The following is a 22,364-nucleotide window of genomic DNA, read 5'->3' as shown; positions in this document are numbered from 1 at the left end:
ATGTACTCGGCCCTAGGGATGCCTACAACAATGTAAAGCATCTGGGTGGACCTTTCTCTGGAGGAATGCGTAGTCTGGGGGTGGAGGAGGGATATCAGTTACATCTACAGACACACAAATGTAAAATACAATGCGGTGTGGAAGCAGGTGGACGTCTAGAAGAGGACGACGCTAGCATCTACTTTTTCAATTCTGTAGCAACTAAATGAACACGAGATATTACCTTTTTGTAAGCTATTAAACAGGTAGACTGCAGGGTAACTTTTCCAATCATCTTCTGTTTCACCAGAACACTAAAGTGAAAACTGCAATCTGTCTGCTGTAGAACACACCAGAGCATGATCTCAAACTGATTAGGGACTTGTAGGATTGTATCAGCATCGATTTATAAGGCAAAGCCCTGCAGCATGTCAGTGTGGCGCCACTTCTTAAACACAGTGCTCAGGCTCCTCCATTTCACCCCCAAGCAGTCCTAGGCAGGCTTTTGTGTGTTGCCTTTATTAAAATCGGGTTGCTGACAGGGCCCTTCCCAGGTTTTTGCAGAACCATGGGTGGGAGACTTGTAGGACACTGAGATTCGTCACTGAGCTAAAATGCTGTGAAAATATAAAAACCATCCAACGATTGCCCACATGGCAAATTTTATTTGGGCTCAAGCCCAAAGTCATTTTATGCCGTATCTATGGTAAACGATTCTGTGCTAATTTTTGCATGACAAGAAAATTATAGGAAATAAACACTTAAAATGAAACCAGCTTGCGAGGAGAATGGCACTATCAAGGCATGCTATTTTGCATCCTTTGCTTAAGAGACATTTCATTTGTTTATTCATTCATTTACTCATTTATCAAATACATATTTATTGAGTTCCTACTATGTGCCAGGCCCTGTAGTTTGCAACATAAAAAGGAAGCTGATAACTATAACAAAACTTCAACCAAACCAAACCCATTGCCGTCAAGTAATTTCCGACTTGTAGTGACCCTACAGGACAGAGTAGAACTCCCCATTGGGTTTCCAAGGCTGCAGCCTTTAGGGAAGCAGACCGCCACGTACTTCTCCCACAGAGCAGCTGGTGGGTTTGAACTGCGGTTAACAGGCACACTCTTAACCACGGACCCATCAGGGCTCGTTTAACAAAACTTAGTATGTTAAAAAAGAAGGAAAGACCTAAAACCAAAATGAGGTATTTTTTAATTTACAGAAGTCTCTTGCTGTTTTCTCAGTAAATCAGTTAGATGGTACACACATTGCACTAGATTTTAGTTTGACAAAAATAGCAATGGATGCTGCCATGAAGCGATGCTGTTACAAAGCTCCACAATTTTATCAGGGACACTCAGTAAGCACTTCTTTCCTTGGGTCTTCACACCCAGCTAAGTGATAGAACTCCCCTATATGGTGCAGAGGCCAGCCGTTGCTCAAGGTGCACAAATATCATTCAAGACAAAACACTGTATCGCCCAACGTGATTAAATGGAAATTGGTTTTGTACAATAGGAGCCTTTTTGTTCAGACTGCTATGGCCTCCTACAGTGTAACTTTCTTTACAGAGTTAATAGACTGGGGATGGATTTTGAATTTCCGACACATACACAAAGGCCTCATTACCATTTACATTCGTGCATGGCTAACAGAAATTAGCAGGAGCTACTTTTTTTTTTTTTTTTTTAAACCTCAAATCATTAAAGCTGAAGAAATGAAATCGAACCAAGGTGAGAAAAGCCTGTTTTCTTAAAGCCCATTTAGTGTGGATTAAAGTTAATTATAATGGGATAGTCCAACCTATAAAGAATAATTGTGCTTTCTTTTTTTTAGATGTTCAGAAAAATAGATATGATCATTGTTTAATTCTCACGTTCTATATTTTTTCTAACATTGGAATATCAGGATGCTGTGTTTGTCAAAATCCTCTAAAAAAATAAGTTGGAACTTCAAATGTTGATTCTAATTGGAAATGATACAGAAATATTTTTAGGCAGGAGAACAGAAGTAATGAAGGTAAAAGGAGGGATACAGAAGTAAAAACTAATAGGTATCTAATTTCTCCAGTTGAAACTATCAAAGAAATTCTTTCTTGCACTCAGTCCAGCGGCCACCCTGACTGCTGCACCACCTCCCCTCTGCTTGGGAGGCTCTGCTGCCTTTCTCATTTCTTTTGTCCTCCCCATGCAAACCCATGCTCTGACCCCCTCCAGCCTTCCTGGTCCCCCCTCCTCTCCTCGCCCAGGTGCCAGGGTGCACCTTGCTCTGGACGTGAGGCAGTAAGAAGGAACAAGAGGGAATCACCAACTTAACTGGGGGAACTATGGGGAGGGACACACCAGCTGACATCCCACCTCTCCTTATCTGCTTCCATTTCTCAGGCTCTCTCCTCACCCACATTCCCTCAACTCCAGCAACTTCTTAAACCCCTCGGCTTGGGCCCAACAGGTATAGATCTGGGGAGGCCCTTTCCAAAGCCCAGGGCTGCACCAGTTGGAGATGGGAAGGGTGAGGCTGGGATTTTTGAGTATAAATTTGTCTTCCTCTATAGAGGCTCCTCTGTACTTGGGTGGCTGCCCTTTGTTAAAATTCATTTGGAATTTGTAAACTCTGTCTTTTGCTTTATTGCTGTAGCTTTGTCTAAATACCAAGAAATGTATTGCCAAGCCAGTTAACGTGGGTGAATCTGAAATTTAAACATGGTAGGACCTCACAGTGGTCATGTAGGATGGAAGGGTTGCAGGAGTAACTGTAACTTGCTGGGGTCACAGTTCTAAATCTGATGTCTGGATTATAACCAAGTTGTTGACTTCATCGTGATGGTACACCTTGGTCCCTATCTCCAGGCCAAAGATAGTTCCAGACAAGTGATCTGTCCTAGATGCTGAATGGTTGCACAAATCCTTATCACAAAACTCACCCACTATGTATCATTTTCCCAGGTGCAAATGGTTAATGTGCTCAGCTGGTATCTGAAAAGTTGGAGGTTCAAGTCTACCCAGAGGTACCCTGGAAGAAAGGCCTGGTGATTTATTTCTGAAAAATCAGACATTTAAAACCCTGTGGAAGACAGTTCTACTCTGACACACATGGGGTCGCCATGAGTTGGAATCAACTCAATGGCAACTGATTGGTTTTTTGGGTTTTCACTAGATTCTGGATGGTTGGAGGAATGATACGTGTAGGCATTTGCCAGATTAAACACACTGAACTTTGGATTGGCTTAGACGACTCTTCATGAGAGTTGTGTACAGGGGATTTCCAATCCAGTACTAAAATTGTGTTCGTTTTTTTTGTTTGTAAACAACTTTATTGAGGTATAATGGACATCCAAGTGCACATATTTACGGTATGTAATTTGTTAAGTTTTAACATATGTATCCACCTGTAAAACCATCACCACAATCAAGATAGTGACCATATGCAGCAACCCCAAAAGTTTCCCCATGCCGCTTTGTCCGGCACACTAAAATTCTGAGCATTGATAAATGGCAGAAACTATCAATTTCATTCTCCAAACGGGTTCACAAGCCATAGCACAAGTTCAATTCCATGTGACATTCCCCTCCTCTGGAAGTCCCTAAACCTCTTGTTCCTAACTGTCCAAGGCTGAAGTGGGTTGGCTTATTCCGTTAAAGATGTGTGTCACCTACATATGCACACACCCTCGCACATACACCTTAGTGTAATATGCACTTAGAAGAAGCTGTTTTTTCTAAAAAATAAGCTACCCTTTTTACTAAAATACATTTTTCTGGAAGGATTTCTTCTCACTAAAATAGCTTTTATTTTCACCATATGGAACCAACTTTCCTGACACAACCTAGTTGCAGGTTTAGAAACTCTGTTATTGGAACTTCAACTAGCCATTCACATTATTATGTAAAATAGTCAACTCACCGGGTTTGGAAGGGTGTACACAGGAGCCAAACAATTAGCTCCTGTCACTCTTGCTGTGTGGAAATTAAAGGATAACACTCATGGTAGGGGTGTGGGGCTCTGTGAGCTAATAGCATGGATGCTACTATGCACGCAGTTCCCAGAAATCACATAAAAGCCAGGCTCCCATGGAGATTATAATAATTCATACAAACCCTCTGCAAGTAATTTGTTTGCTGTGCATCACCTTTTTAAAACCACACAACCATGTTTTAGTAAAGAGTGTTTATGTCTTTCCCTATTTTTAAGAGGGACATATACTTTCTGCATGGTGCACAGCATGGTGCAGTTGATAGAAAAGGCTATTTATGAAGAAAAAAGACACACTGTTGCATGTCAGAGGCCACTAACTTTTTGAAGAATCCTCTTCCCTTGCCACATGGCAACTGGGAGAAGCATCAATCAATCAATACTCACTGATATCAGATCTAGCCACCCACTTTCCTTCACGACTGCAGTTGCCAGGTTTATAAAATAAACAGTTTTCTTGAGCCTGACATGAAATATTTTCTATTACGCTGAATGCATAGTCTCACACAACACTGGACCATTCACTAATGCTATAAATATGCATTGAATTTCTACTGCATGCAAGGCATTGTGGGGTAGATTAATGTCAATGTGACATAAGGTGGCTGTCAGGGAGTTTACATCATGACAGAAATGCATATGACACTCAAGAGAACATTCAACTATGATGATGATGATGAAATAAGGGATGTCTGGAAGGAAGTCTGGGGCAGTCTTTCAGGCCCAAGGAAAGCAGAAATGCACTAGGCAAAGGGTACATATTAAGTCACCATTTTCCCTTTGTAACTTGCTAAGAAATCTTTTATTATACCTGTGTTATGGATTGAATTGAGTCCCCCCAAAAGATATGTTGAAATACTAACACCTTTATCTATAAACCTGTTATGGACTGATTTGAGTCCCCCCAAAAGATATGTTGAAATCTTAATCTGTGTACCTCCGAATGTGACCTTGTTTGGGGAAATATGTTGTCGTCAGGTGCCGTCGAGTCAGTTCTGACTCATAGCCACCCTGTGTACAAAAGAATGAAACCCTGCCCAGTCTTGTGCCATCTTCATGATCATTCTTATGCTTGAGCTCATTGTTGCAGCCACCGTGTCAACCTACCTCATTGAGGGTCTTCTTCTTTTTTGCTGACCCTGTACTTTACCAAGCATGATGTCTTTCTCCAGGGACTGATCCCTCCTGATAGCATGCTCAAAGTATATGAGAGGAAGTCTTGCCATCTTTGCTTCTAAGAAACATTCTGGCTGTACTTCTTCCAAGACAGATTTGTTTGTTCTCTCTGTGTATATATACATATATATACATATTTTTTGCACATGTTATCAGTTAGGTTTACGAGGTCATACCAGAGTAAGGTGGGTCCTAGTCCTAATCCCTCCTGATAGATAGTGTCTTATAAGAGAAGAGAACAGTCAGGGAAACAGACTCACACACATGGGGAAGATGCCATGTGAAGACACATCAACGAACAACAAAGGAACACTAAGGACTGCCAGCAAACTGGAAACTAGGAGAGAGGCATGGAACAGTTCCTCTCTCAAAGCCCTCAGAAGAATCAATATGGCCAATACTTGATTTGGACTTCTGGGCTCCAGAATGGTGAGATAATACGTTTCTGTTCTTTAAAGCCACCCACTTTGTGGTATTTTGCTATGGCAGCCCTAGGAAACTAAGAGTTAGAAAACCAAAAGAGAAGAATATGCTTGGCATTTCTCCAACCAAAAGAACTGAAGAAAAAAAATCAAGCCTCAAGTTGCAATATTGAAGAATTCTATGGAGAAAATATTGAACAATGCAGGAAGCATCAAAAGAAGATGGAAGTAATCTACAGAATCACTGTACCAAAAAGAACTGGTTGACATTCAACCATTTCAGGAGGTAGTATGTGATCAAGAACTGATGGTACTGAAGGAAGAAGTCCAAGCTGCACTGAAGGCATTGGTAAAAAACAAGGCTCCAGGAATTAACGGAATACCAGTTGAGATGTTTCAACAAGTGCATGCAATGCTGGAAGCACTCACTCATCTTTGCCAAGGAATTTGGAAGACAGCCCAAGAGACTGCAAGAGATCCATATTTGTGCCCATTCCAAAGAAAGGTGATACACCAGAAAGCGGAAATTAATGAACAATATCATCAGTATCACACGCAGAGAAAATTTTGCTGAAGATCACTCAAAAATGGTTGCAACAGTACATCCACAGGGAACTGCCAGAAATTCTAGCCAGATTCAGAAGAGGACATGGAACCAGGGACATTATTACTGCTGTCAGATGGATCTTGGCTGAAAGTAGAGAATACCAGAGAGGTGTTTACCTGTGTTTTATTGACTATGCAAAGGCATTTGATTGTGTGGATTATAACGAATTATGGATAGCATTTCAAAGAATGGGCATTCCAGAATACTTAATTGTGCTCATGAGGAATGTGTACACGGACCAAGAGGCAGTCATTCGAACAGAACAAGGGAATACTGTGTGGTTTAAAATCAGGAAAGGTGTGTGTCAGAGTTATATCTTTTCACCATACTTATTTAACCTGTATGCTGAGCAAATAATCCCAGAAGCTGGACTATATGAATAAGAATGTGGCATCAGAACTGGAGGAAGCCTTATTAACAATTTATGATATGCAGATGTCACAACTTTGCTTGCTGAAATGAGGTAGACTTGAAGTACTTATTGGTGAAGATCAAAGACTACAGTCTTTAGTATGGATTACACCTCAACATAAAGAAAATGAAAATCCTCACAACTGGACCATTAAAAAAAAAAGTAACGTCATGATAAATGGAGAAAAGATGAAAGTTATCAAGAATTTAATTTTACTGGAATCCACAATCAATGCCTATGAAAGCAGCAGTCAAGAAATCAAATGACATATTCCATTGGGCAAATTCTATGTAAAAGACCTTTTTAAAGTGTTAAAAAGTAAAGATGCCACTTTGAGGACTAAGGTGTGCCTGACCCAAGCCACGGTATTTTCAGTCATCTCATATGCATGTGAAAGCTGGACAATGAATAAGGAAGACCGAAGAAGATTAAATACATTTGAATTATGGTGTTGGTAAAGAATATCGAATATGCCATGGACTGTCAGAAAAACGAACAAATCGGTCTTGAAAGAAGTATAGGCAGAATGCTCCTTAGAAGCAAGAATGGCAAGACTTCATCTCATGTACTTTGGACACTTTATCAGGAGGGACCAGACCCTAGAGAAGGACATCCTCCTTGGTAAAGTAGGGGGTCACCACAAAAGAAGACCCTCAATGAGATGGATTGACACAGTGACTGCAACAATGGGCTCAAACATAGCAACTGTTGTGAGGATGTTTTGTTTTGTTGTACATAAGGTCACTATGAATAGGAACTGACTCCATGGTACCTAAGGACAACAGGAAACTAAGATAGTGAACTTGTTTAGAAATACGGTATTTGAAGATGTTATCTGTTAACATACCAGAGTCAGGTGGGTCCTACTCCCATCTGAGTGAAGTCCTTATAGGAGAGGAGCAGAGAAGAGGCAGAGGGAAGGCAGCCATGTGATGTTGTAGCTGCAAGCCAAGGAACGCCTGGAGCTACCAGTAGCAGGGAGAGAGGTATGGAGTAAATTCTTCCTCAAAGCCTCAGAAAGAATTAACACAGTCATCATCCAGATCTCAGCCTTCCAGCATTCCAAACAATAAATTTCTGTTGTCTGAAGCCATCCACTCTGTTGTATTTTGTTACAGCAGCACTAGGACACTAAGACAGCTTGTAATGTATTCGCATGTATTCGGCTACATGTCTCATTCCTGAGCTAGACTAGAGGCCCTTTCAGGCCAGGGGCTGACTGATCTATGTCTTGGTATCAGCAGACAGTAGGTACTCTTACCGCTGCTGAATGAATAAATGAACAGAGCGCATGGGATACCATATCTTCAGAGCACGAGTCTGAGGCTAGCCTGGTCATAGCTGGCTGCCTGCGAGGGTTGTTCTGGGCCCACTCCTTTAGCAGCATCACCATTGACCCTTCCTGAGGAAGAATTTTGTTTAATTTGCCTCCTCTAAAATTTACTTCCGATAGGAAAAGAATATTTTTCTGTTTTTAAAATGAATGTAGGTTCATAACAAAATTTTACAAGACACAAAAAACCATAAAAAAATAATTGTCTTTTGTAATTCTCTGCCCAAAGATAACCATTACTGAGATTCTGGCCTATTTTCTTGCCTTTTAATATGTGATAAAATGTCACAGGTACTCTGTATATATTTAATATTTTATACTCAGTAACCCTGCTGGCGTAGTGGTTAAGAGCCACAGCTGCTAACCAAAGGTTGGCAGTTTGAATTCACCAGGTGCTCGTTGGAAACCCTATGGAGCAGTTCTACTCTGTCCAAATGGGTCACTATGAGTGGGAATCAACTCGATGGTAATTTTTTTTTTTTAATATATACTCTGCAAGGAGCCCCCGTGGTGCAACAGTTAAGTGTTCTGCTGCTAGCTGAAAGGTTGGCGGTTCAAACCCACCCAATCAGCTTCATGGGAGAAAGACCTGGCAATCTGCTGCTGTAAAGATTAAATCCTAGCAAGCCCTACGGGGCAGTTCTACTCCATTAGATGGAGTCACGATGAGTTGAATATCGACTCGACAGCACCTAACAACAGCAACATATATTCTGCACACATTTAATATATTATTACCATTTATACACACACACACATACACGTATTTAATTCGGTTATTTATTCCTCTTTGATCCAGCTATTTATTCCTCTTTCTAATGTATTTTTCTCAGCATAGTCTCATAAAAAAGAGGGGTATGCTAAGCTTAAGCTCCAAAAGGAGCTTGTTCGTTTTCAGTCCATTATCCAAGTGCTTGGGGGCACAGTGGTTAAGAACTTGGCTGCTAACCAAAAGGTCTGCAGTTTGATCCACCAGCAGCTCCTTGGAAACCCTGTGGGGCAGTTCTACTCTGTTCTATAGGGTCAACTATGAGTCAGAATCAACTTGAAGGCAATGGGTTTGGTTTTTGTCTTTTTTTTTTTTTTTTTTATCAAAGTTTGCTCAAATTTACCAACTATTTCTCTATGGAACCAGAGCTACGGGAACTTTGGATTCTATTTTGGGGAGAAATCACACCAAAATGATCTAGGATATTCAGCCCCCACCTTGCCCATGGGAGGGTCCCATTTAACCAGGCAGTACTACTATCTGGGACATTCTCAGTAAATAGTGAATACCAAGACACTGACCCTTAGTAGTCAGAGACCACTCCAAAAAAATACAGCGGCTTAGAAGCTTACAACTCCCAAGAGTTCTCAAGAACCTTGGTTAAACGTGGAATTATTAAACAAACAAAATGTTAGAGCATGTCATTTCCCCCACTTAAAACTCTTGGATGCCTTTCCTGCCTCCAGCCCTTCTTTCTAAAAAAGCTTTCCCTGCTGTGTCTGCCTCAGGCACCACCTCCATGGCAAAGCTCTTCCTGATCTTTGTTGCTATCCAGGTAGAAGTGAACACTCTCTCCTTGGCACCCTTCCATTTCAGACACTTGTTTTTGCTAGCATGCCGTTGACACCTGGACCCACTGATTTACTTCAATGCCTTTCTCCCACTCTTCAACAATACAGTGTCTGAAGGAGAACTAATATTGCGTTGACGTTTATATTCCCATTGTCCAGCATACTGCCTGGCACACAATCGGCACGATTCCTGTTTGCTGAATGAGTGGTTGAGTGAGTGTTGTGAAGCGGGGACGGCAGTTGGAAAGGCAGAGATGGGCACCAGAAACTCACTCGAAGACAAGAGCCACTGACCTCTAAGAATGGTCACGTTTACAACCCGTAACATGAGGCCTCTTCTGAATGCCTTATGTTGGGATCTAGGAACCCCAAAATCATTATTGTTCTTCCGAGTCAGCAACAGTCACCAGTGCTGGCTGATTAGATGGGCATTAAGTGTCTAACCATCCCTTTCAAGGCAAAGGCTCTTCTCAGATGCTGAGGACATTGGTGGTTCAGTGGTGGAATTCTTGCCTTCCATGCAGGAGACCTGGGTTCAATTCCCAGCCAATGCATCTCACATGCAGCCACCACCCATCTGTCAATGGAGGCTCCGTGTGTTGCTAGGATGTTGAACAGCTTTCAGCAGAGCTTCCAGACTAAGACGGACTAAGCTAATTCCCCAAAAATCAATCAACGAAAACTCTATGGATCAATCTGCAAGCAATCATGGGGATGATGCAGGACTTGGCATCATTTCATTTCATTGTGCACGGGGTTGCCATCAGTCAGGGTCAACTAGACAACAGCTAGTAATAACAACAGTAACCTGAGATGCCATGCCTGTCCTCAGCAGGGGATCCTACTCAGACCTTCCCGTTTCCCCTGACTACTCAAAATTTGGGGGAAACATTGAAGATCTCCTTTCTTGCCAACTACATCTCCCTCTGGCCTATTCACTGCTAAACACTGTTACTTTCAGAGCAAGGTTTCCAAGAAAAAAATAAAAGACCAAAGGAAATTTGCATGGCAAAGGTACACATATCATTTTAGGCATGCAAATTATTGTTTTTAGAAGAATAAAAGGCTGTAAATATTTGAGAAGTGAGCCCCTAGTGCCTCTTAAGCATTCTAAACTACACTGTGTGCTTCATAATTATGTAATATATAGCATACCAGCTGCTTTGAATGGTGCTCTGGAGGTTTGGATGACATCGGAAAGCTCTCCTTCCCCAGTGAGAGCCATAATCAAGCTTGCAATACCATGAAGCCAGATTCAATTGACATTGAGTTGCTGGATTTTAACACACTCTAAAACAGATGTTAAGTCTGTGTGGTGTGGTTGCAGAGGAACATATTTCTGCCTAAAAAAAAATAGAGTCCTACAAAGTTGTATACCATATCATCTTATTAACATCTGTCCAAAGGGATGCATTGGTTACTTTTGGCTATATGTGAATATACTTATATATTATATATTTAAATATTTATGTCTTTGCATTCAAATGCACACATACATTCAGTAAAAAAGATAAAACCCTAGGTGCTTATTTTCATCTGTGACAAAGAGCAGAGATACGTATTAGAGCTTCTGGAAAAAAAAAAAAAAAAAGCATATTAATGCTTTCCAGGGGGCCCCATACCTGATCCAACTGTAGGCATCTCTTCAAAGGCTTCCTGAAAGGAAAGGTTAATTAACTGTAGCCTTAATCCCCTTTGCAGTTGTATAGACTTTTATGTAATAATTTTGACTCTACAGAGATAAGGGATGGGGCAAAGAACATAGAGTAGGCACTCAGCTTCCCCTTCTAGGGTGTCACATTTGGCCAAGTCCAACAATAAAATACTAATTTAACAAAATGCTAGAAAAACAAAGATAAAAAAATAGGTAAGAAACAAAAGAGTCCCACAGCCTTCACAACTAAAATTTAGACATTGACCTGCAATTGTTTAAGATTCCTCTTGAAAATCATTGGTATTGAGGTCAACAACTACTTCTGTGGTTTCTTCTAGAAAAACGGAAAACTATAGCCATCCCTAAAAGCTAGAGCAAAAGAAAGTCTGTTGTTACCTTAAGAAGAAAAGAAAGCTTTACTTCTGCAACTCAGTGGAACAAGCCTCTCAGCTTAATTTGCCTAAAGCTGCCTCAGGATGCAAGGTCTTGGGAGTCAGACTGTATTATATTCCATTGTAGGCTTCCTAAGTCTGTGCCCTTGAGCAGGTTACATGACCTTTCTGAGCCTCAGTTTTCTCATCTGCTAAAGGGTGACAATATTGATCTTGAAGATATTTATCCTGATACAGTTTTTACATTTTAAGGGGGGCAAAAACACACAAGCAAGTCCACAGACATATTTTACTTCAATTTCCCCACTCTGAATTCACAAAAGGCTTTCAGTAATTGACCCATCTGTATGTCTGGGCTTTAAACTATTTGTGATTTCAACTCTATTTGATTATGAGTAGAAAAATGTATGGAGGAAAAGATTGAGACTAATAAGTAGAAAAATTTGTAGAGGGTTAAAGAGACTAGAGAGTGTTCTGAACCAAACCACTTTTTGAGCATCTACTCATACATATACTACAGGGCAACACTTGTGTTTCAATGGAAAAATTAGTTGCCACTGAGTTGACTCAGACTGGTGACATCCCCACGTGTGTCAGAGTAGAACTGTGCTCCATCAAGTGTTAAATGGCTGTGACCTTTCAGAAGCAGGTTGCCAGGACTTTCTTCCAAGGTGACTAGAACCTCTAGCCTTTTGGTTAGCAGTTGAGCGCGTTAACCATTTGCGCCACCCGGGAAACCCTTTGTACACGTATAGCCTATGTATATTTCTACATTCCTCCTTTCCTATCGGTCTGTGTCCTACATGTAAAGTCCATACCCTGACTTATTTAACACAAGCAGAAAAATTTGACTATTGTTAAATACATTCCCAAGAGAACACATAGGGTGTGCTTTTCAACTGATTTAGAGGTGTTACTCTTGAAGTTCTGATAATTACTGATCTTCAGTGGTACTAATATAGTGATAACAATATTGCAAATTTATCTTTGTTTTGCTGCTTCTGCCAATTACCAGTGGTGTGAAGATAATCATAATAGATAATGAGAGACCAATATTGACAAGGGAATGAAAAAAATTATTTTAAATAGAAATGTCTCATTTTTTTAATTTTGCTATCTTTCTTTTAGCTGGCTTACATATCCATGACAGGTATTATCACAGCTACACTAGAGTCCTATGTTTTTTCTTACCTAAAAATAATCTTCCCACAACCTTGTTCCTCATTAGCAAATATTTATCTAGTGCCTGTGATGAGCCAGGCACTATTCTAGGGACACTCTCTCCCATTTTCTCTTCATGGAGAATCTTCGCCAACCCTTATCTATACCAGAGTAGCAAACTACAGCCTCAGGGGCTGGGTCTCACCTGCAGATACGCTTTATTTCATTTGGACAAGGTTTTGAAAAAATTGAGCCAACATTTAAAAATGTACAAATTTCACATTAAAAAAGTCAGACTGCCTATTTCTTTTGGAAAAGCCAAAACTGCTGGCAACAGTAGGCTTGCATTCTTACATGGCAACAACTGTCTCGGGATGAAATAGGGCATGGGTTCTCCCACTCACTACACCCCCTACACACACACAAACACACACACACACACACACACACACACAATATTTTCAAAGGCTGGCCACTGAGACGGGGCATTTGCAGTAGCCAACCATGTTCACCCATGGAGAAGGACATCATGTTTGGTAAAGCAGAGGGTGAGTGAAAAAGAGGAAGACCCTCAACGAGATGGACTGACACAGTGGCTGCAACGATGGGCTCAAACATACATAGCACAATTATGGGGACGGCGCCGGACCAGGCAGTGTTTCGTTCTGTTGTACATGCAGTTGCTATGAGTCAGAGCTGACTCTGTCGCACCTAGCAACACCATCACCGATGTTCCATGTAACCAGCACGCTATCGCCCCAGCACCCAGTCCTTACTTCCTACAGCATTCCTGACTGCATCACAGAACGGAAAATGTGCTTTTAAAAGAAAAATATCCTAGCTGTCCAATCCCACGACCAGCCCAGTTGGTCCTTCTGGTCTTCTTCCTCCTCCATGTCTCGGGAATATCTGAATTCATTGCTCAAACCTGCTTTCTGGAAACATCCTCCACCCTGGGCTTCTTGGAGACCTCTCCCTGGGTTCTCATCTTCCTCCCTCTGACCTCCTCGGTCTCTTCTGGCATCTCTGCCTAAATGCCCTTGCTGTGAGTCCACTTTACTTTCTCCACGGGAATGCCATCCTTTCTCCGGTTCTTACTCCCACATCTGCCTAAACGACTTAGAGATTTCTATTTTTAGTTCAGATTTATGTCCCAGAAAGGAGATCTGTTCGTTGCATGTCACCAAACAGATGGCACCTCTACCTCCAGATGTCAAAAAGGAAACTCGTTAGCTATCCCTGCAGCTTAATCCTGAGTTTTCTGGATCTTTGCTATTTGCTAGACAGTCCTTCCGGCTACTCATTCTCAGTGTCTAAAACTTCTCTTGGATTCTTTGGTCTTACAACAATGGCATCCTCCACCGCCACCAAAACCAGTCAGTTCTATCCTCCACAGGACCCATCTAGCCCCTCTGTCCCACTCCATGGCCACTGGCAGAGGTGGAGCCCTGACCAGACCCTCTGTGCAGTCCAGGGCAATTGACTCCTCATTGTGCCTGTGGAAGCCCCTTCCTCCACCCAAGTCTACCATGCATATGAAGACAGACAAATCTTCCTGAAGCTCAGTTACTCTTCTGTTCAAAAGCTAGCCATGGTTTCACACTGCATGAGGGCCATCTTTTTGTTCTGAGGATGCCATGGGTCTGGTCCTATTAAAGAGATATCAAGTGTCTTCCAGAAAGACTGGAGAAAGCATACTGGTGTCACCTGGTCCAAACCGGCCCTCAGGAAGGAATGATCAAGATACTGATAGGAATGTCTCTGAAATTAACAGGCACACATGAACACAATAAAAATGTATTATGTAATTGTGAATAATGAAGAAATAGAAAATTAATTCTTATCTTAAAAATTATTAAAAAAAAAAAATCCTAGTAATAATAAGGCTATTCTAGAAAATCTGCCTCCCATAAAGATGTTGCTTTAAAAAAACAACCCAACGTACGTATTTACAAGTAAAATAATCTGAAAAATTATTTTCTCTGAGCTTCTTTTTTTCTAAGTGACATCACTGATTGCTCTTGACTCAAGCGCAGAGCCAAGTGGTGCCAGTGGCTTCTTATTTAAGCTGGGGAGAGTGTAGGAACCCCACACTTAGGCTCCAACAGCTGGATATCAGTTATTTGTCCTATAACTGGCTTTTGGGATGAGAGATAAATTTCCACATGAAGGAAAAACACTGAGATTTTTAGATTCTGCAAATACAGAATCTATATAAACAAAGAAACAGACATGGAGAAAATAATATAAATAGAAGAAATAAAAAGAGAACCACATTTGGACAAATGGCAGAAAGATAAGCACAGGGCTCCAGGACAGATAAGTGATTCTGGTAATAAATTCCTGTTTTACTACAGCATGTTAAATTCTATTTTGTTGTGGTAAGTCACTATACATGCAATCCAAGGTCCATTTAATTAAGTTCTAACGTCATGGATTTCGCCTCTGTCCATTTCGATATGTAACAAAATTATTTGATGGAATGCTCATCTTCTTTCAAAAGGACTGCATAATATGAATAAATTGGGCTTTGGTTTAGGCTGCATACATTTCTAAAAGCAAACAAATCATTTTTCCCACCACTGCCACCAGCACGTCTCTAAGCCCCGTAGCTCAGTCTTCACACTGCTGACTCAGCAGAGTTGATTTAAACCAAGTGATGAATTGGGTTTCATACACAGCTGACGAAATTACACTAAAAGAACTACTAAGATTCAATGCATTATGCATTCAATTCATTTTTTTTAAACTGGGAAAATAAAAAAAGCCAAAGCTTTGCTAAAAACTAAAAATTTAAAAAGCTATTTTTCTAACAGGATCAATTCTAGAGATAAAAAGGGAATGCCAGGTGAGGGCTGTGGGGACCATGGTCTCAGGGAACATCTAGCTCAATTGGCATAATATAGTTTGTAAAGAAAATGTTCTACATTCTACTTTGGTGAGTAGCATCTGGGGTCTTAAAAGCCTGTGAGCAGCCATCTAAGGTACTCCACTGGCCTCACCCCTTCAAGAAGCGTGGGAGAATGAAGAAAACTAAAGACATAAGGGAAAGATTAGTCTGAAGGACTAACGGACCACAACCACCACCGCCTCCACCAGACTGAGCTCAGCACATCTAGATGGTGCCCGGCTACCACCACTGACTACTCTGACAGGGATCACGATAGAGGGCCCTGGACAGAGCTGGAGAAAAATGTAGAACAAAACTCTAACTCACAAAAGAAGACCAGACTTACTGGCCTGACAGAGACTGGAGAAACTCTGAGAGTATGGCCCCTGGACACCGTTTCACCTCAGTAATGAAGTCACTCCTGAGGTTCACCCTTCAGCCAAACATTAGACAGGCCCATAAAACAAAACGAGACTAAAAGAGCACACCAGCCAGGCGCAAGGACTAGAAGGCAGGAGGGGACAGGAAAGCTGATAATAGGGAACCCGAGGTCGAGAAGGGAGTGTGTTGACATGCGGGTTGTTAACCAATGTCATAAATCAATGTGTGTACTGTTTAATGAGAAGCTAGTTTGCTCTGTAAACCTTCATCTAAAGTTTGATAAAAAACAAAAATGAATGCTAGCAACTCCTTGGAATTATAATACTCTTACTTTTGTGGGCACAGCCAGCTAACAATCAATCACCTACAGTGCAGAGAAAATACATGCCTGTATTAATGGCATGGTCATTGTGTGGCTTGCCCCCCATATGGCAAAGCATGCAGCTGGCCCCAGCCCCCATCACAGTTTACCAGGGGATGGTGCTAACTGCTTGGCTGGGCTCTTACTGTAAGGCCTCCCAAGAGAAACGCCTCTTCATAAAGTATTCAAAGCAACTGAGGGAAAACAAGGAACAGGTTTTATTTCTATTTTCCTGCTTGCATGCCCCTATTTCACTAAAATATGACAAAAGTCTTATCATAATATATATATATTTTTATTAATAAAGTATTATCTAACAGAAGCCACATGCATCTTTTGTGGTATATTGTGATGGTTAAGGTTGTGTGTCAACTTGGCTGGGCCATGATTCTCAGTGGTTTGGTGGTTATGATATAGTTTGGCAGCTATGTGCTGACGTAATCACCTCCATGATGAGATCTGATATAACGTAATCATCTCTGTGGTGGGATCTGTTATAAGCTGCCAATCAGTTGGAGTTTCCTTGGGGGTGTGGTCTGTATCCAATACAGGTAGACTTTCTGGCCAAGCTGGCTGGCTTTTGTTTGCTCTGGATTCTGTAGCTGGCTCCTGTTCATCTGACCTTTGGTTCTTGGAACTTGAACTAGAAGCTTCCTGCTGATCTTGGAATCTGTCAGTCTCTACAGTCTGTGTGCCAGTGGCCTCCCATCTTACCTGCCTATCTTGAGATTTGTCGGCTTCTGCAGCCTGTGAACCAGGGGACTGTTATCTGACCTGCTGATCTTGGGTACATCAGCCCCTGCAGCTACATGAGTCAAGAGAGTCCTCCAGTCTGACCCAATGACTTGGATTTTTCCAGCCTCTACAACTGCATGAGCCATCTCCTTGATATAAATTTCTCTCTATATATATTTACATACTTTACTGGTTTTGCTTCTCTAGAGAACCCAGCTTAAGACATTTGTTGTTAGGCGCCATTCGGTCAGCTCTGACTCATAGCAACCGTAGGTACAACAGAACGAAACACAGCCCGGTTCTGTGTCATCCTCACACTCATTGTTATGCTTGAGCCCATTCTTGCAGGTCACTGTGTCAATCCATTCCATCAAGGGTCTTCCTCTTTTTTGCTGACCCTGTACTTTAGCAAGTATAATGTCCTTCTCCAGGGACTGATCCTTCCTGATAACATGTCCAAAATATATGAGACATAATCTTGCCATACTTACTTCTGCGGAGCATTCTGGTTGTACTTCTCCTGAGACAGATTTGTTCGTTCTTTTGGCAGCCCATGGTATATTCAACATTCTTCACCAACAGTACAATTCTTCAAAGGTATCAATTCTTTGGTCTTCTTTATTCATTGTCCAGCTTTCACATGCATATGAAGAGACTGAAAACACCATGGTTTGGGTCAGGTGCACCTTAGTCTTCAAGGTGACATCTTTGGTTTTCCATGCTTTAAAGAGGTCTTTTGCAGCAGATTTGCCCAAAGCAATGTGTATTTTGATTTCTTGGCTGCTACTTCCATGGCTGTTGACTGTGGATCCAAGTAAAATGAAATCCTTGACAACCTCAATCTCCTCTCTGTTTATTGTGATGTTGCTTATTGGTCCAGTTGTGAGGATTTCTGTTTTCTCTGTGTTGAGGTACAATCCATACTGAAGGCTGTGGTCTTTGATCTTCATCAGTAAGTGCTTCAAGTCCTCTTTACTTTCAGCAAGCAAGGTTGTGTCATCTGCATAACGCAGGATGATAAGTCTTCCACCAAGCCTGATGCTGTGTTCTTCTTCATACAGTCCAGCTTCTAGGATTATTTGCTCAGCATATATATTGAATAAGCGTGGTGAAAGGATACAACCTTGATGCACACCCTTCTTGACTTTAAACCACTCAGTATCCCCTTGTAATGTTCAAACAACTGCCTCTTGACCCATGTACAGGTTCCTCACGAGCACAATTAAATATACTGGATTTCCCATTCTTCACAATGTTATTCATCATTTTTTATGATCCACATAGTCGAATGCCTTTGCAAAGTCAATAAGACTGAGATAAACATCTTTCTGGTATTTTCTACTTTCAGCCAGGATCCCTCTGACATCAGCAGTGATATCCCTGGTTCCCAGTTCTCTTCTGAATCTGGCTTGAATTTGTCAATTCCCTGTTGATATACTGCTGCAGCCACTTTTGAATGATTTTCAGCCAAGTTTTACCTGTGCGTGGTACTGATAATATTGTTCAATAATTTCCACACTCGGTTGGGTCACCTTTCTTTGGAATAGGCCTAAATATGGATCTCTTCCAGTTAGTTGGCCAAGCAGCTGTCTTCCACAATTCTTGGCATAGACGAATGTGACATATATTACAGAAAATCAATAGATTAAGTCCTGCAGTCTAATGATATAGATACAGATTGGACACCCATTCCTTTATGCAAATACATGTATAATGGAAAACAAATACAAGTCCTAGACAGAGATGCAAACAAAATATAAAGAAGTTTCTAAATATAAGATGTAACCATTGTCTAAGGCTGTAGTCCTCAATATTTTACCCACGAGGGGGTAATTTAAACTATATTTCCATTTCAGCAATGAATTGCTTACTATGGGTTGGAGAAATTGATGCATTTGAATTGTGGCGTCAGTAAAGAATACTGAATACATCATGGACTGACAGAAGAATGAACAAATCAGCCTTAGAAGAATACTCCTTAGAAGCAAAGATGATGAAACTTTGTCTTGCTTACTTTGAACACATCATCAGAAAAGACCAATTGCTAGGAAAGAACACCATATTTGGTAAAAGGTTATCGAAAAGGAGGGAAACCTTCAACAAAATGATTGACATAATAGCCTCAACAATGGGCTCGAACACAGTCATATGTTACTTAACATCCATAATATGTTCTGTGAAGTAGGACGCTATGCGATTTGGACATTGTGTGAACACCATATCATATATAGGTAGTCCCCGGGTTACGAACGTCAAACTAATGTACAGCCTGTAGTTACAAGCCAACCCCTGTAAAGCCTATTATATTAAAAGCTCAAGGTACATACAATAGTTCATAATAACAAATGGGTGCTACTTTGTAGCATGCGTCAAAACATTATTATTATTACTCCTATCAGGATTTTTGAACTCATAAACTTATGGGACCACAGACGTATATGCAGTCAGATGCTGCCCGAACGGACGTTATATGGCATATAACTGCCCATCAAAGATCACGGAGATAGCTCAGGACTGGGCCATGTTTCCTTCTGTGAGCCATAAGGTTGCCATAAGTTGAAGTAGACTCAATGGCAACTAACAACATACAAATTATCCTATTTTTAATGCAGTACAGAGTGGTATGAGAAGAGCAAGTATTACTTAGTCAGATAGAGTACTAATTAACTCGATTCTGAAACAAAGTGCTTACATCCTCTGAGTCTTGTTATCTTTGCCTGTAAGTCTCTCTCAAAGCTGCCGGAAGGATTGAGCAGTACCAGTCAGGGAAGGATCTCAAAAATTGGGTGGGATTGTGTTTGTGCATGGACAGGAGCAAAAATCTACTAAGAGCAAAGAACTGGGGAAAAGGAAAATGAGGCTGGAAGCCAATAATCATAAAAGATCTAGAGAAGAGATGTAGGTGAGGCAAACCTTTAGAAATGATGGAACCCGCATGCAATAAAGGTCAAAGCATGGAGGTGGGGAAGCTGAGTTCCAGCAAGCAGGCAGGAATAAAGTCACAGGAAGGTACCAAAGTCAGAATAGGCACCCAACACTGTCAACAAGACGTCACAAATGAGGCAAACGATACCTCTGTTACCTTTTTTCTCTAACAGGCTCTAATGATGAGATTTGAAGGATGAAAATAGAAGTGGCAGCAAAAAAACATCATGGGTGTTTGTGAGGATGTATGATTATCAAAGTAATGCCTTGTGATTATTTTGCTAGCTCTCGAAAAGGAAAAAACGTATAAAAAGGAAAAGAAATCATCTATAATTCTACATCCCAAAGATAACCACTATCAATATTTTGGTACCTTCCAGTGTTTTAAAAGCATACATATATCTATCCTACTTTTCCACTAGAATATAAAAAAAAAAAAGAATATGTGTTGTCTTTAAATGTTTTCCAGAATTCTGTGTGATTCAATGTTGTACTTAGATATTTCCAGGTGCTAGTTTTTCACTGACATTGAGCACTTCCCTTCTTTTGATGTAGAGCTTCCCTCACTAAGGATTCTTTTTTAATTAGATCCTTAACTGTTGCTTCAATTGTGTTTGTTCAGATCTCTTGTTTGGAGACATCAAACATTCATATACCAGGTGTCCCTTTTCTGTCCTCCCTATAAATTATCCACTTTCATAATGTTCTATCTGGGTAGAAATTTTTGAAGCTCCTCATCAGATTCAATTTTCCTTTGATTTTTTTGCATGACTTTAATTCTGCCACGTTTTTATTTTCTTACTTTTTTTCCTTATCTTGATTAGCTCACTTTTTATTTTGCTTCCTTCTCAATATCTACTTTTTAGTTTAGAGCTAGGCACTCAAGTGTTCAAAAAGTGCTTGCTGGGTTGAAATAATACATCGCTTTCAAGATTTTTTTTCTCTTCTCTTTTTCTCCTCATCACTCCCATTATTATTTGCCAAGCTTCCCTAAACTAAGTCTGTTCAAGTCACTTAACTGTTATCATCTCAATAAAGGCAGTTGGATTTCCATGACGATAATAAAAAACTGAAAAACCCACTACCATTGAGTCGATTCCGACTCGTAGCAACCCTATAGGACAGAGTAGAACTGCCCCATAGAGTTTCCAAGGAGTGCCTGGCAGATTTGAACTGCCGACCTCTTGATTAGCAGCCATAGCACTTAACCACTACGCCACCAGGGTTTCCATGAAGACAAGAGAACACAATAAATGGAACTTATCAGGTATATGTAAACTGGCTGAGAATAGGTAGGGTAACAGGTGGCATTGAAAAGGACACCCACTGTCCATACTTATAATGGAAGCGCAAGATCCTGTGCTTGTACACAGGCCATAACAAGCTGCCACTGTTTATATCGGATGAATCTGAGCAGTAATTAACATTACCAAAACCGGTTGCCGTTGAGTCAATTCCAACTCATGATGATTCCATGTGTGTCAGAGTAGAACTGTGCTCCACAGGGTTTGATTTTTCAGATGTTGATCTTTAGGCCTTTCTTCTGAGGTACCTCTGGGTGAACTCAAATCTCCAGCCTTTCTGTAGCAGTCAAGCACATTAACTATTTACACCACCCATTGGCCCCAGAAGCACATATATACAAGAAAAATTCTTAAAATAAATATCACACAGGTGTACACTAAGGATGTTACATTGACCTAATTGGGCTGGAAATTGTTAACATAATACATGATTAACTCTCCTTTGCAATAAACCCCATTTGAAGGGGATAAAAGGAAGAGATTGCTAAGAATATGCTTAAACTCTACTAAGGTCCAATATTTTAGTTCCTTTAAAATTGCAAGTATTTTATTTAATTCTCTATGTTCACTCATAGAAAGACTATTTTAACTCACCATAGGTAGTTCCTGAATATACCTTTTTAATCTCAGCTACTTGTTTTTTATAACAATTCTTTCTTTTAAGATCTAGAATTTTATGAAGACATAACAGAAGTTATTCATATGCTCGGAGCAATCCATTTTTTGAACAGTTGGCAAAGCAGCTTAATATCTCAGCCAATCATTTTAAGCTCTAAAAAATCCAACATTCTACAGTGCTGTTAAAGAGAAACTTTGTAATGGTTCACTCAGGAAACCAGCACCCCCCCTCCTTTTTTACTTCTTTTTGGGTTCTCAAATTTTTCCATTGCGCTTTAAACCATTTTATTACTGTCTGTCAGATAATTCACAGTGGGAGATCAAGATTAGGCCAGGACCACTTTGACGCTAGACTGTCTGGCAGGAAAACATTCATTTATTCAACAAACAATTATGCACCTTCTTCTCTGACTGTTATGGACTGGGAAAACAAAGATGAAGAAGACAGTCTTTGTTCTGGAGGAGCTGCGTGCAGTGCA

General features: G+C 40.7%; 1 protein-coding gene and 1 non-coding gene across 2 annotated transcripts in view; one reads left to right on the top strand and one right to left on the bottom strand.

Moving 5' to 3' along the window:
* Positions 1 to 22,364, bottom strand: part of SAMD5 (sterile alpha motif domain containing 5) — a 485,760-nt gene that overhangs the window by 130,998 nt on the left and 332,398 nt on the right. The window lies entirely within an intron of this gene.
* TRNAG-UCC (transfer RNA glycine (anticodon UCC)) lies at positions 9,948 to 10,018 on the top strand. Its single transcript has one exon. It is a non-coding gene; the product is annotated as a tRNA-Gly (tRNA).

Source organism: Elephas maximus, chromosome 1, assembly GCF_024166365.1.
Source record: "Elephas maximus indicus isolate mEleMax1 chromosome 1, mEleMax1 primary haplotype, whole genome shotgun sequence".
NCBI classification, from domain to species: Eukaryota; Metazoa; Chordata; class Mammalia; order Proboscidea; family Elephantidae; genus Elephas; species Elephas maximus.
Note: the sequence above shows the minus strand (reverse complement) of the source record. Positions and strands in the feature narration are given on the sequence as shown.